Genomic DNA, 14,936 nt, shown 5'->3' on the forward strand with positions numbered 1-14,936 from the left:
CTTAACGTGGTGATTACTTTTGAATGGAACCATTTCTTTGTCTCATTGTGTGGGGGTTGTTCGGTTATGATATGACTGCCCCTCAGAGGCTGTTTTTTCTCTGCCAAACTTACGAATAAACACAAGAAACAGTAAGACAACAAGCAGTCACACATTTGAAGAAATTTCTTCATTTTGAAGTTTCATAAATTTGGTTTTACTGCATTAAGTCATTCAGCTATCCACACGAGCGACAATGTCTGCAACGAAATGTTTTCCACTGCCATCTCACTGAACAACCGACCTGAAGTGATGTATTTCAACGATATTCAAAGTCCTTATTACAGCCTCACCGTGTTATTGTCATCCTCTTAGTCAATGATTTCTTCTCACGACCAGCTACGTGTAAGACAGGCAAACGCTTTTGGTCTTGGGTGTTCTATATGTCTTAAGTCATTCAACGTCCGCCCCCTTAACTGAGTGGTCAGAGCGTTTGACTGCCATCTAGTGGGCACGGGTTCAATTTTCGCCCGGGTCGGAGATTTACCTCATTCGGGAACTGGGTGTTGTCTTCATTATCATTTCATCATCATCGACGCGGCGTCAACTGAAAGGAGTTGCAAATCGGCTGCCGAACATCCCCACGTCTGGACTCCCGGCCATCAGTGCCATACGATCATTCATTTCAAGTCATCCAATGCTTTGTGGACACGGGTTTTAAGTACCACACGTCAAGTGCAGGACAGTATCTCCCACATAAACACGAAGGGGGGTTATAGTTGAGAAATAACTCAGCTCGTAATATTAGAGAAATATTAATTAAACTGTAAAGAACAATACAGATAACACGATTGAGGGTCAAATCTAGGAGATTAGGCCGCCTCATATTCCTCACCAAACAACAAAATCATCGTTTCTCCTCCTCTGCTGAGATTTTCTTGAGGATTCTCCTGGTGCCCTTCGTGTTAATGCACCAAAGGGCTCCTGAATACCACCCCAGAAGCGGGATCTAAACATCGAGATTTGAGCTGTGGAGCAGAATTTGCACACATCTCTGAGAAGATTTTCCCTTCAGAGACTATGGCCACGAATTGCTGCAGGCCTGAAATGCTAATATTATATTCTATGATGATTTTTCCATTAATTTCTCTTGGTATCTTTATTGTACAAAAAATATTTAAGAAACAGAAAGAGGGCTAATGTTTGATGTCACGTGGCGTGTATGCCAATGGAGCTCAATACTACGTGGTAAATTCATTGGCTGATTTGAATAGTTCATCGTTCTACTAAGCGTAGTTCTGTTGAAAGTTACGTTCCTACGGCTTCAAACAGCGACATTATAGATAAACGTTTCTCTAACGAATAGTTATTTCCAGACAACTGGTTTCGATTAAGCACCCATCTTCAGGTGGTCTACATACGCATAAAATGTGTAAGAAACATTACAAGGCAAATAGTCACAGACCTATATCATTGACGTCGGTTTGCAGTAGGGTTTTGGAGCATATACTGTATTCAAACATTATGAACCACCTCGAAGGGAACGATCTATTGACACGTAATCAGCATGGCTTCAGAAAACATCGCTCTTGTGCAACGCAGATAGCTCTTTATTCGCACGAAGTAATGGCCGCTATCGACAGGGGATCTCAAGTTGATTCCGTATTTATAGATTTCCGGAAAGCTTTTGACACCGTTCCTCACAAGCGACTTCTAATCAAGCTGCGGAGCTATGGGGTATCGTCTCAGTTGTGCGACTGGATTCGTGATTTCCTGTCAGGAAGGTCGCAGTTCGTAGTAATAGACGGCAAATCATCGAGTAAAACTGAAGTGATATCAGGTGTTCCCCAGGGAAGCGTCCTGGGACCTCTACTGTTCCTGATCTTTATAAATGACCTGGGTGACAATCTGAGCAGTTCTCTTAGACTGTTCGCAGATGATGCTGTAATTTACCGTCTAGTAAGGTCATCCGAAGACCAGTATCAGCTGCAAAGCGATTTAGAAAAGATTGCTGTATGGTGTGTCAGGTGGCAGTTGACGCTAAATAACGAAAAGTGTGAGATGATCCACATGAGTTCCAAAAGAAATCCGTTGGAATTCGATTACTCGATAAATAGTACAATTCTCAAGGCTGTCAATTCAACTAAGTACCTGGGTGTTAAAATTACGAACAACTTCAGTTGGAAGGACCACATAGATAATATTGTCGGGAAGGCGAGCCAAAGGTTGCGTTTCATTGGCAGGACACTTAGCAGATGCAACAAGTCCACTAAAGAGACAGCTTACACTACACTCGTTCGTCCTCTGTTAGAATATTGCTGCGCGGTGTGGGATCCTTACCAGGTGGGATTGACGGAGGACATCGAAAGGGTGCAAAAAAGGGCAGCTCGTTTTGTATTATCGCGTTATAGGGGAGAGAGTGTGGCAGATATGATACACGAGTTGGGATGGAAGTCATTACAGCATAGACGTTTTTCGTCGCGGCGAGACCTTCTTACGAAATTTCAGTCACCAACTTTCTCTTCCGAATGCGAAAATATTTTGTTGAGCCCAACCTACATAGGTAGGAATGATCATCAAAATAAAATAAGAGAAATCAGAGCTCGAACAGAAAGGTTTAGGTGTTCGTTTTTCCCGCTCGCTGTTCGGGAGTGGAATAGTAGAGAGATAGTATGATTGTGGTTCGATGAACCCTGTGCCAAGCACTTAAAAGTGAATTGCAGAGTAGTCATGTAGATGAACCAGTGTATGTGTCGTCTATGGATTAACACTAAATCGTTTTGCGAAGATGCTGTGGTGTCAGATACGTAATAGTGAACAAAAATATGGCAACAGCGAAACTACAAACCATTACCATGCCTAATGCGGTGAAAGAAACGCATTGGCACGCAAAATAGTTTCCACTCATGGGTAAATATAGGTCTTATATGGTTTTCAAGGGAATCTTATGCAATTCTTCCTGCAAAATAGAGGCAAGTTTGGGTAATGATGATGGAGGTGCATAGCTGTCATGCTCCCGCATCTCCAAAGTAGACCAGAAAAGCTGAATACTACTGAGATTTGGTGCCTTTGGTCGCCAGGGTATACGCGACACTTCATTCTCGTGCTCAGAAAACCGCTGCTGCACGACGCGACCTGTATGAACAGGGGTTGTCGTCTTGCAACACAGAATCACCATTAGGAAACAATCATTATACCTTTGATGGACCTGGCCAGCCAAACTGTCACATAATCATTGGCAGGCAAGGGGACGATGGAATGTCACGGTATAGCTGCCCAAATCATAACAGAAACGCCGCCATGTTTCATTCTTAGGACATAAACTCAACCAGAAGTTGGAAACGTTATGAAAAAAGACTCATTCGAACAGACGACCGACTTCCAGTGCTCCATAGGCCAGGTTTTATGTCTTCCGTACCACGTTTTCCCATTATGCTCAAAAAAATTTTCACATGTGTGTGAATTCCTGAGAGACCAAATTGCTGAGGTCATCGGTCCCTAGACTTACACATTACTTAAACTAACTTATGCTAAAAACAACACACACACCCAATCTCGACGGGCTACTCGAACATCCGGCGGGAGGGCCCGCGCAATCCGTGACATGGTCCCGTTATGGGCGTTTGCGTTACCGATGCGTGGTTTGGGAATTCCAACTCCCACTGCAATTCACTGCTTACGCCTTTCGTGTTGTTTTGGTGTTTACAGTGTTCACGAGTGTGGCGTTGTTCTTCAGTGACTACCCAGCCCCTGTCCTCTTACTTTTCGTCACAACCCTCTGCAATGACCATCTGTCCTGATTACTCAACCATCCTTTCGTCCGGGTTGTGACTGAACGGATGATTTTTGTCCGCTTTTCTCTCTGTACATTATAAATCTTCAATACTGTATCTGTTGAAACGCCAAACACTTCGGCTACATAGCTTACGGAAGCTCCCTCCATACTGGAACGTTTCGAGGCACGGCACAGTTTCCATGTATTTGTCCAACATCTGTAAATATAAAATCGTGAGGGCTTGTCATATAAACGTGCTTCTTTTATCTCATACCTTTTCCAGGCGTCACCGAGGGTAGATATGAATACTCTATTGCAATGTTAGGCACATTGTGTAGCCAAAATCGTACCATACACTGGCGACAGGATAATTGATGTTTGTTTTCGAATGACGTGTGACATTTAACGCAACGTCCTGATAGCTTACAAAATGTACTTGCTTGGCTATGGTTAACATTCATGGAGTACAAGAAGGGACATGAATTGTCAAACAGTTAAGTTTACACACTAAAGCACGGCCTTCACTAGTGTAACCACCAAGTGTAAAATAACCAACGAAAGCGTGTACGTGTTATTCATTTGAACAATATGCAACCGCTTTGAGAAGCATGCGTTGGTCCGACCTTATAAAGGGGTCGTACAGTTTAACGAGAGCCTCGAAAACGGTGCAGTTTTGCAAAAAGCATAAGTATCACAAAAAATCCTGCAACCGAGAATTTAAATCCCTCCACACTTCGGTTTAATATCACGTTACTTATCTGTTTAAACACCGAGCCAGAATGATAAACAGCAGTTGCTTATTTGTGGGGGCCAAGGCAGCATTCGTTGTAAGTGATTTAGCATAAGCATGGAAAATCTAATTTAGGGCGGATCGGACTATGACTAGAACTCAGCATCTTAAACATTGCTTTACCTCGCTCGCTCATTTTTTGTAAATTTGTGGCAAGTTCTTCTGGGACCAAACTGATGAGGTCATCGGTCCCTAGGCTTACACACTGCTTAATCTAACTTCAACTAACTTCAACTAGGGACAAGACACATACCCATGCCAGAGGGCAGACTCGAACTTCCGACCGGGGAGCTTCGCGAGCCGTGCAAGGTTCCCAAGGCCGCGCGATTACCCCGCGCGGCTAGCTCGCTCAAATTCAGACTATCCATGCAAATACACCCAGTACCGAATGGAAACCTACACGCAATAGACACATGATTTGCCACCGATGACAAAACTGTACTCGATATGGTGTAATGGGATTAATCAGCGGCGCTTTCGTTTACTATATTCTAGGGGGACATGAGTTGTTTCTCACTGTCCCTGGAATAATTCGTCGACAAAAATCAATTACGAATCATAATTTGAATTACTGTAAGCAAGGGATACAAGTTGTAAGCCGTGACGGGCTGGAGCACTCTAAGCCTTTCATTATAGGTAATAAACGGCGATAAGCTCGGTACATAACAATCGAATGGGTTTGCTACTTAACAATCAATTGCAGCGATGTTTTACAGTTCCCAGTCGCTGGAATACTTCGTAGAAAGTCCAGGTGTTCCACAGTTGTCCACAGCTCGTGGTCATTCTCGCTTCCCACGCCCGGGTTCCCGGGTTCGATTCCCAGCAGGGTCAGGGATTTTCTCTGCCTCGTGATGACTGGGTGTTGTGTGACGTCCTTAGATTGGTTAGGTTTAAGTAGTTCTAAGTTCTAGGGGAGTGGTGACCTCAGAACTTAAGTACCATAGTGCTCAGAGTCCTCACTCCTGTCGTGTGCCGTGTGGAATCCGTAACATTTCGTTATCTGTTACCTACATCATGAATTACGAGTTTTCTTCAGGAGTATAGACCGTTGCCGGATAATGCTACTCCCTTGTTTGCGCAATAGTCTTTTTACAAACAGATCGCCGCGACTTTCAGTTCGGTGAACGTGATGAGACGCCTTGCTAAACCCGCAGGACAGGACAGGTAGTATAAATTGTGGAATGGGGCCAAAATAAGCGGCTGTCAGTTCCATTTGAACATACAACTTTATTTATTTGATCAAACATCACAAGAGCCAAGAATTTTTTTAAAAAAACACAGCATTAATTTACCGGCTGAATGCGCCATACAATGTGATGCCTTAAGAGCAAGACCACTTTAATTTACAATCGGCTGAAAGCCAATAACTTAAGACTCACACCAAAATCAGAAATTTAAAAGACCAAGGCCTTACCTTACACCAGTTCTTTAAATTAGGCTGAAGGGCCAAACAATCTTATGCCTTAAGGGCAAAACAACCTTAGTTTAAAAAACGGATAGAAGTCATACAAATACCAAGAACAAATAAGAAAAAGCAGTACACCCAACGGCGCTCAGAAGTTTCCGGGGGTGAGAAAGGCAGTCAGTCCAACCATTCTCGATCCGACGACAACCCAACCGACAGTCAACAGAGCCACCGATAAAAAAACATCCGCTCCACCCGACCAGCATACAAAAGGGAGTTCAAAGGAACAACATAGAAAGTATTGTCGCCCACAACCAGTTATACATTGAGCTGTCGAACTACACACCATGCTGGACACTGACAACACAATGAGGAAAATATACTGCCTGAATTTACGTCAGCGGCCAGGGCACGTAACTGCCACAAGGCTGGTGCACTTCAGTTCAAAATAACCAAGTACAGTTAAATTCAACTGGTGAGTGGCTAAATATTGCCCACTTGAAAACACACGTTGTTGCTCGCGTGAATGTCCCAACAGCCGACAACGAAATCCAAACGACACAAAGTTGAACAGTCGTGACTTGCTGGTAGATGAAGCCAAAACTCAACTTTCGTGTCCAGGATTGGTGAGACACAATCCTCGTAGAAATTGGAACACCACCACACACTTTGACCGTGAGTAGACGCTGCCAGCGGCCTCGGCTAAACCACGCGCCGCGGAGATTTCCTCGCTGCTTCACACCAACCGACCAACTGCCCAGACCTGGAAACGGCGAAGCACCAAATATACGTCGGCCGATGAGACGACCCACCGAACGACCAACCAATAGTCGCCCCGCTCCAATGTCTCTTCGTCGGACAGTGCGTGTGTGTAGCCAGCGGTCGGCGGCCACTGGCTGTCGGCGCCTCACCGGCGCTCTGTCCCGGACTTCACTGCTGCTGCGTCCCGACTGCACTGCTGGTCTGTCTTCAATTGACTGCCAGACACACGTTGACCCAGAAGTACTATCAGTTGTTCCAGAGAGGGCACGACAGAGCACTTATCTCTGAGCGCTGCTGCTCACAGGCACGTAAGGCAGGAAGTTAGTGACGACAGTAAATGGAATAAGAAAACGAGGTGGCAGTACTGTACTTGAAAATGACAAACAACGAGCCATGCACAGCTCACGGGGCTTACTGCCAAAGAAGAACCAGTAGCCAATGGATAGGTGATGACCCAACGAATATAAAAGATTGATCTCAATCTGTTGTAAAAGCAGTCGCCAGCTATGAGAAGTTGGAGCTGAGGCCATGCACTCTCGGATGCTTATTTCAGTGATTTTCAATCAAAGGTCGTTTGAGTATAGAGTTTGAGACGTATGTACAACTGCGGGGGAAATACCATTGGCTCCAGTTACCTGGGACGCTGATTTTAATTTCGTTTTTAATAATGGTTACCTTAACCAAGGCTGTAAATTAACCCGTTAATCTGCACGTAGTAGATACGTTTAAAATTATTTTTACGATGTCCTTCCTCCCTCATCCACCTGCAGTCATCCTAAGTAGTGACTGGACCTGCAGTAACAGAATCAGGAAACGAAATACCAAGTATCACACAAACACACACACTCACACATACAGACACACAAATACACACACACATTGGTCTATGGTTAGGTTACGTTACTGTTTTTTAACGTCCCGTCGACAACGAGGTCATTAGACACGGAGCGCAAGCTCGGGTTAGGGAAGGATGGGGAAGGAACCATCCCGGCATTTGCCTGAAACGTTTTAGGGAAATCACGGAAAACCTAAATCAGGATGGCTGGAGACTACTGCGTCACCTCGCTCGGTCGTTGGTCTATGGATTGACATGCCGATATCTGTCACGCTTAAGTATTACACAGTAATAAATATATACAGCTGGGCATTAAAAATCCATCTCCATAGAAACAACAAACACGAGATTGATGTGAACTGTACTACATGTTTGCAGATGATTAATTGTTCAGCGCAGCCGCACGTCGTAGGATAAGTGCAATCTACATTATGCGTATAAAAAAATCCTAAGCAACGTATTTATTGTTCAGAAATCATTGTCGTTGGTAATTAGTGAGGAATCTTGTTATGCTTCGTGCAAGCAAGAGAAACGTGCACTAACGTGCGTCGCAAGTCAACAGCGATAGAATCGTGACAATATGAGTAATAGTTTATAGTTCCAAATTAACGTGTTGGTCGGGATCGTAGTAATAAGCATCCCCAGCGGAGGGAAACATCTGAAAATATTAAAAGCAAATAAATCGCCAGGTCCAGATGGAACCCCAGTTCGGTTTTACAAAGAATACTCTTGGTCCCTTACATAGCTTATATTTATCCTGAATCTCTCGTCCAGCACGAAGTTCCAAGCGACTGGGAAAAAAGCGTATGTAAACATGTACATGAGAAGGGCAACACAACGGTCCCGCAAACTTATAGATCAGAATCCTTAATATCAATTTGCTGCAGAAGTCTTGAACGTATTCAGAGTTCGATTATAATAAATTTACTTGAGACCGAAAAGCTTAAGTCCACGAATCATCACGGTTTTAGAAAGCATCGCTCGTGCGAAACTCAGGGCCCTTTTCCCACATGATATTCTGGGAACTATGGATGCAGGGAAACACGCAGATTCCATATTCCTAGATTTCCGAAAATCATCTTACAGGATGGCCCACTGCAAACTTTTAAAGAAAGTACGAGCAAATGGAATCCGTTCCCAGATATGTGATTGGCTCGGACACTTCTTAAGAAGAATAGAATCCAGCATGTTGTCCTCGACGATGAGTGTTGATGAGAGGCAAGGGTATCGTTAGGAGTGCCGCAGGGAAGTGTGATAGGATCGTTATTACTGTCTACATACATAAATGATTTGGCGGACAAGGTGGGCAGCAATAAGCGGTTACTTGCTGATGATTCAGTGGTGCACGGTAAGATACCGAAGTTGAGTCACTGTAGGAGATTGTGTAGTGATTATCAGCTACAGTAGCTCCAAATGTAGAAGAACGTGAGGAAAAACAACCGCTAATGGTCGGATACAGCATTAGAAGTGTTTTGCTTGACACAGTTACGACGTTAAAATATTTGAGTGTAATGTTGCAGAGCGATATAAATTGGAACGGGCATGTGACGACTGTGGTAGAGAAGGTGAATGGTCAGTTTCGGTTTTCTGGGAGAATTTTAGGGAAGTGTGTTTCATCCGTAAAACAGAACGCATATAAGTCGCTAGTGCGACCTGTTCTTGAGTACTGCTAAAGTGCTTGGGATCCAAACCAGGTCCATTAAAGGAAAACATCGAAGCACTTCAAAAACGGGCTGCTAGATGTGTTACAATATGCAAGTATTACGGAGATGCTTCGATAACATCCCAGGAGGGAAGGCGCCGTTCTTTCCCACGAACACTATTGAGAAAATTTGGGGACCGGCGTTTCAATCTGCCGAACGATTCTACTGCCGCGAAAATAAATTTCGCATAACGACCTCGAAGATACGATCCCTGTATAGACAGTGATTTTTTCCGTCGCTCTGTTTGATAAAAATTTTGAAATTGGTGGTAAGATCTTATGGGACCAAACTGCTGAGATCATCGGTCCATAAGCTTACACACTACTTAATTTAACTTACGCTAAGGACAACACAGACGCCCGTGCCCGAGGGAGGATACGAACCTCTGACGGGTGGGAGCCGCGAGAACCGCGCAAGACGCCCGAGATCACGCGGCTACCCCGAGAGGCCTCCGTTTGCTGAAACGACTGGTACAGATAGAGGGTACTTTCCGCCAAGTACAGAACGACCGCTTGTGGAGTATGTAAGTAGATTTAGATTCCACGACCGTCATAAGAATATGAACTCGGTGAATTCAGGAATGTCATACTAACCAGCATGCAGGACTTCACTTGCCCTACGGGACTAACGCGCTAGAGGATAAGCATGTCTTTCTCTCAATACCACAGAATCATACCGCTATGTCATGTACCCTAAGTCAGGAAATCTGCTAGTGTGCATACACATGGACAGTGCTACATCGTCTAGAGCACCACGGTCTACCGGCAGGACGACCACTGACGCGATAGCAGAGAGCAGCGTGACGTCATTGTTGCGCCCAACGACAACACTTCATATTTCCAGACGAATCGTGGTTCTGCATACAGCATTACAATGGGCTTACTATTGTGTGGAGGCTCAGAGGGTAAAGAACGTTTTTTATATCATAACACACAGGGTGATCTCCTAAAACGTGCATCGAAAATATTGCTGGAATGAAAAGTACTACTTATTTGTGATTTTCACCGAATGGATTGGTAGACTGGGGATCGTACTGCCCTCCGATCAACAGATTGTAATGATACTTAGAGAGTGTATTTTTTGTGCAAACATACCCGTGTTTAAATGGAACAATGGCTATCGAGGCAACGGCCTTACCGCAGTGGTTCCCGTCGGGTCACCGAAGTTGAGCGCTGTCGGGCGTGGCCGGCATTTGGAGGGGTGACCATCCGGGCCGCCATGCAATATTGCCATTTTTCGGGGTGCACTGGCCTCGTGATGCCAGTTGAGGAACTACTCGACCGAATAGTAGCGGCTCTGGTCGAAGTAAACCATCATAACGACCGGGAGAGCGGTGTGCTGACCACACACCCCTCCTAGCCACATCCCCATCTCAGGATGACACGGCAGTTGTATGGTCTCGTTGGGCCACTTGTGGCCCGAAGACGGGGTGCTTTATGGCTATTGACGTTAACAGCAGGGTAAATAGGAATGTCAGTAGTATCTGTTGCAGCATTCAAGAGCGATAAGTTAACGAGATGCCGCATTTTGTTAAGTTCTCACCCCGACACTTGTTCAATACCTGTGTCAGCACACAAAAGAACAACTCAAGTGCATACACTTGTTATGTGGATTCCGACCAGTAACGAGACAACTGACCATCACAGCTTGTGTTCAAAATGACCACCGGCTACCGCAATACACGCTTCCAGTCTAGTCTGGAACGACTGATGCTCACTTGCTAGAGTTCAGCACAGATGTCCGAGGAGGCTGAAGTAATATGTCATTGCATATCGTTAGATGTAGTTTCCATGTCCATGCAGACAGTGTCTTTCAGCTTTCCCCACAGAAAAATTTCTACACGCATCAGATGCGGAGAACGGGGCGGCCAAGACACAGTTCCTTTGCATCCGGTCCAACTATTTGGAAACAATTCATGAAGGCATGCTGTATTCCATGGTACAGTATGCGCTGGACAGCCATCATGTTGGTATCACAGGTGCCTCTGCAGAAGAACGTCTTCTAGCATCCGTGGAAGATGGTCTGTTGCGAGGATGCGATACTGCTGCGCGTTCAGTATTCCGTCTATGGAAAACGAGCCTATAGGCTGGTGGTTCACTGTCCCACACCACACGTTTACACTCTATGGACGTTGACGTTCCACGTCACGAAGCCATCGTGCATTGTCAATACACCAATAGTGCATGTTTCGGCGGTTTACCTGGCCATTAATGATAACTGTAGCTTCATAAAAGTTACTTGATACATCTGATGTACTCTGTCTTAATGCCCACATATACAAGTTAACACGATTCTCGTAATCGTTCCCATGCAGTTCTTGATGGAGACAGAGACGTGGTAAGGGTGGAACCTATGTCGATGGAGAATGTGTGGGAAACTTGCTTGGCTCATGCGACTTCGGCGTACAATTGCACAGAAGCTAAAGTGCGGATCAGCTGCAACAGCAGCAAGAACATTAATTTTCCTCTCTTCTGTCGTCACTTGTTTCCTTGTGTTACGCTGTCTTGGTGTTAACGCTACCACATTCACGTCAGTGGTTGAAGAGGTTGATAAAAAATTGCCGAGAACGTTCAAGATGTCTTGTAAACGACTCGCATTAGAATCCTGCAACAGACACCACTGACATTCTGATTTATCCTACTTTTAGTTTCTTAATGCCAATGGTATTGTTCCATTTAAAAAAATGTATGTTTGCACAAAAAATACATTCACTAAGTATTATAACAGTCACTTGACTCGCTAACAATACCAACCCATTCTGTGAAAACCGCACAAGTTTAAGGTGATTCACCCTGTCAACTCTGACAGTGAATTGTTACTAATATTTTATAATCACGACGCGTTTTTGCAGCTTGATGCCGTCATCAGGTAAATTTACAGCTACTTTTACATTGCAGTTAAGGTGAAGTGAGAGTAGATCTCTTTGCTATCTGTGCCAGTAAGGTTATGTGTCAAATAAACGCCTTTTCATTAATGTAAATGTGTTATAGTGTACGTGGTGAGCATCATTAGTCATTCTGTGGTAATTTCGTTGCGCTAACAAAATGACTAATAATGCGTATCACATATTGTACACACTGTAACATATTTATCTCCCTCGCACATAAGCTCAGTGGCAGACACAGCAAAGGAAACTAACCTCTCTTCTTCTTAAATACAGTGTGAAAGTAACTGCAGATGCACCTGATGATGGCAAACATCTGCCGAAAAGCGTCGCGCTAGTAAAATATTAGTAACAAATAAGTGTTGCAGTATATATTATCTCATGAGAATGTTCCAATACAGTCACAGCCGTCAAGTAACATCCCTATAATAAGGATAAATTTATCTACAACGGACGTTGCCAAGACGCAATCGTCACCCTGATAAAGCCGAAGCAGGTAGCTTGAAGGGATAGGATACAAAGGATATTCGACTGTTGCCACGTCCAATACATTCTCCAGATCTCTTAGTCACGGAAAACAACCGATCATGGGCTGTCGAGAGGCCGACACACCATCAAATTACATTATGAGCACATATACAGGTTAATTAAATTGGCTCTAAGCACTAATGGCACAGGGTGTGAGCACGTTTACAGGTTAATTCAAATGGCTCTAAGCACTAATGGCACAGGGTGTTTCCATAGAGTTTGTAAAAATTTAACAGTACAACAGGGAATTATATACTGGACAATTTAAGGCAGGGGACCTGGGGTCGAAGAAACCAACTTAAGAAAATGTAAGCAATCCGTCTTCAGGCCACAAGTGGCCTACCGGCACCATCCGACCGCCGTGTCATCCTCAGTGGAGGATGTGGATAGGAGGGGCGTGGGGTCAGCATACCGCTTTCCCGGTCGTTATGATGGTATTCTTGACCGAAGCTGCTACTATTCGGTCGAATAGCTCCTCAATTGGCATCACGAGTCTGAGTGCACCCGAAAAATGGCAACAGCGAATGGCCTCCTGGATAGCCACCCATCCAAGTGCCGACCACGCCCGACAGCGCTTAACTTCGGTGATCTCACGGGAACCGGTGTAACCATTGCGGCAAGGCCGTTGCCAACTTAAGAAAATATGGGAGTAAAATTTCCTACCACGTTGTCTAGCATTACTGTTATCCAGCTTATTTACAACTAACACGCGTACAGGTTTACACATACTGCGCTGTTTATTTAAAGGTACATTCTTTAATTCCTGCTTGGAAACAAGGAGGACGACCCTGATTACGAGGAAGTCATGATGCAGGTTTTGTTTACTTTACTATGTTTCATCGTATTTACATAGTCAGAATGTGCTCTGAATCAACACATTACTCAGTGCTATTCAGAGATGTACAGTGTGATACTGTGGAGCAGTACGGACACAACATTTCTTGGTCGCTGGATTGGAAGTGGAGGTCCTATCACATGGTCTGCAAGGTGACCTGACCTGAATCCCCTTGATTATTTCCTATGGGGATAGTTAAAGAAACTTGAGTATGAGACATCAATGCACATGGAGATGGAATTAGTTGCTAGAATTGTAGCTGCCTGTGACCTGACGCCATCCATGGTGGCCGAGGGGCTCCAGGCGCTACAGTCTGGAACGGCGCGACCGCTACGATCGCAGGTCCGAATCCTGCCTCGGGCATGGATGTGTGTGAGGTCCTCAGCAGTTAAGTCCCATAGTGCTCAAAGCCATTTGAACCATTTGTGACCTGACTCGAGGCATATCAGGGATATTTGTCACAGTGCGTCAGAACTATTTTCGCCAATGCCATCCTTGCATTAAGATTGATGGCCGTCAGTTTCAACACATTTTCCTAAAATACAGTATAAACGGAACGTTCATTGTGTAACTGATGGTATTTGTAGTTAACTAATTAAATAAAGAAGTTAACAGTGATATGAGTTTATTCATATTATCTCCTTACGCTGACTTCTCCGACTCCAGGTTCCCTACTTTAGATTGTTCAGTGTAGCATTCTCTATGTCCAGTTAAATTTTTGCACGCTCTTAAATCAAAAAGGGCATCTTATAATCTTCCTTACCGCATGACCACAAGCAGTCAGCAATGCAACGTAATAATGCGGAATTTCGTCGACACAGCCACCCCAAGGAATTTTCACCATATTGGAGAATAAGAAGTGAAAAATAAGATAAACTACAACAAAAATCTACACTACTGGCCATTAAAATTGCTACACCACGAAGATGACGTGCTACAGAAGCGAAATTTAACCGACTTGGAGAATATGCTGTGATATGCAAATGAGTAGCTTTTCAGAGCATTCACACAAGGCTGCCGCCGGTGGCGACACCTACAACTTGCAGACATGAGGAAAGTTTCCAACCGATTTCTCATACACTAACAGCAGTTGACCGGCGTTGCCTAGTGAAACGTTGTTGTGATGCCTCGTGTAAGGAGGAGAAATGCATACCATCACGTTTCCGACTTTGATGAAGGTCGGATTGTAGCCTATCGCGATTGCAGTTTATCGTATCGGGACATTGCTGCTCGCGTTCGTCGAGATCCAATGACTGTTGGCAGAATATGGAATCGGTGGGTTCAGGAGGGTAAAACGGAACGCCGTGCTGGATCCCAACGGCCTCGTATCACTAGCAGTCGAGATGACAGGCATCTTACCCGCATGGCTGTAACGGATCGTGCAGCCACGTCTCGATCCCTGAGTCAACAGATGTGGGCGTTTGCAAGACAACAACCATC

General features: G+C 44.6%; 1 pseudogene; it reads right to left on the minus strand.

Moving 5' to 3' along the window:
- Positions 1-13,173: 13,173 nt before the first annotated feature.
- Positions 13,174-13,291, minus strand: LOC126337385 (5S ribosomal RNA; annotated as a pseudogene).
- Between the last annotated feature and the right edge of the window lie 1,645 nt (positions 13,292-14,936).

The sequence above is a fragment of the Schistocerca gregaria genome, chromosome 2 (assembly GCF_023897955.1).
Source record: "Schistocerca gregaria isolate iqSchGreg1 chromosome 2, iqSchGreg1.2, whole genome shotgun sequence".
Lineage (NCBI taxonomy): Eukaryota > Metazoa > Arthropoda > Insecta > Orthoptera > Acrididae > Schistocerca > Schistocerca gregaria.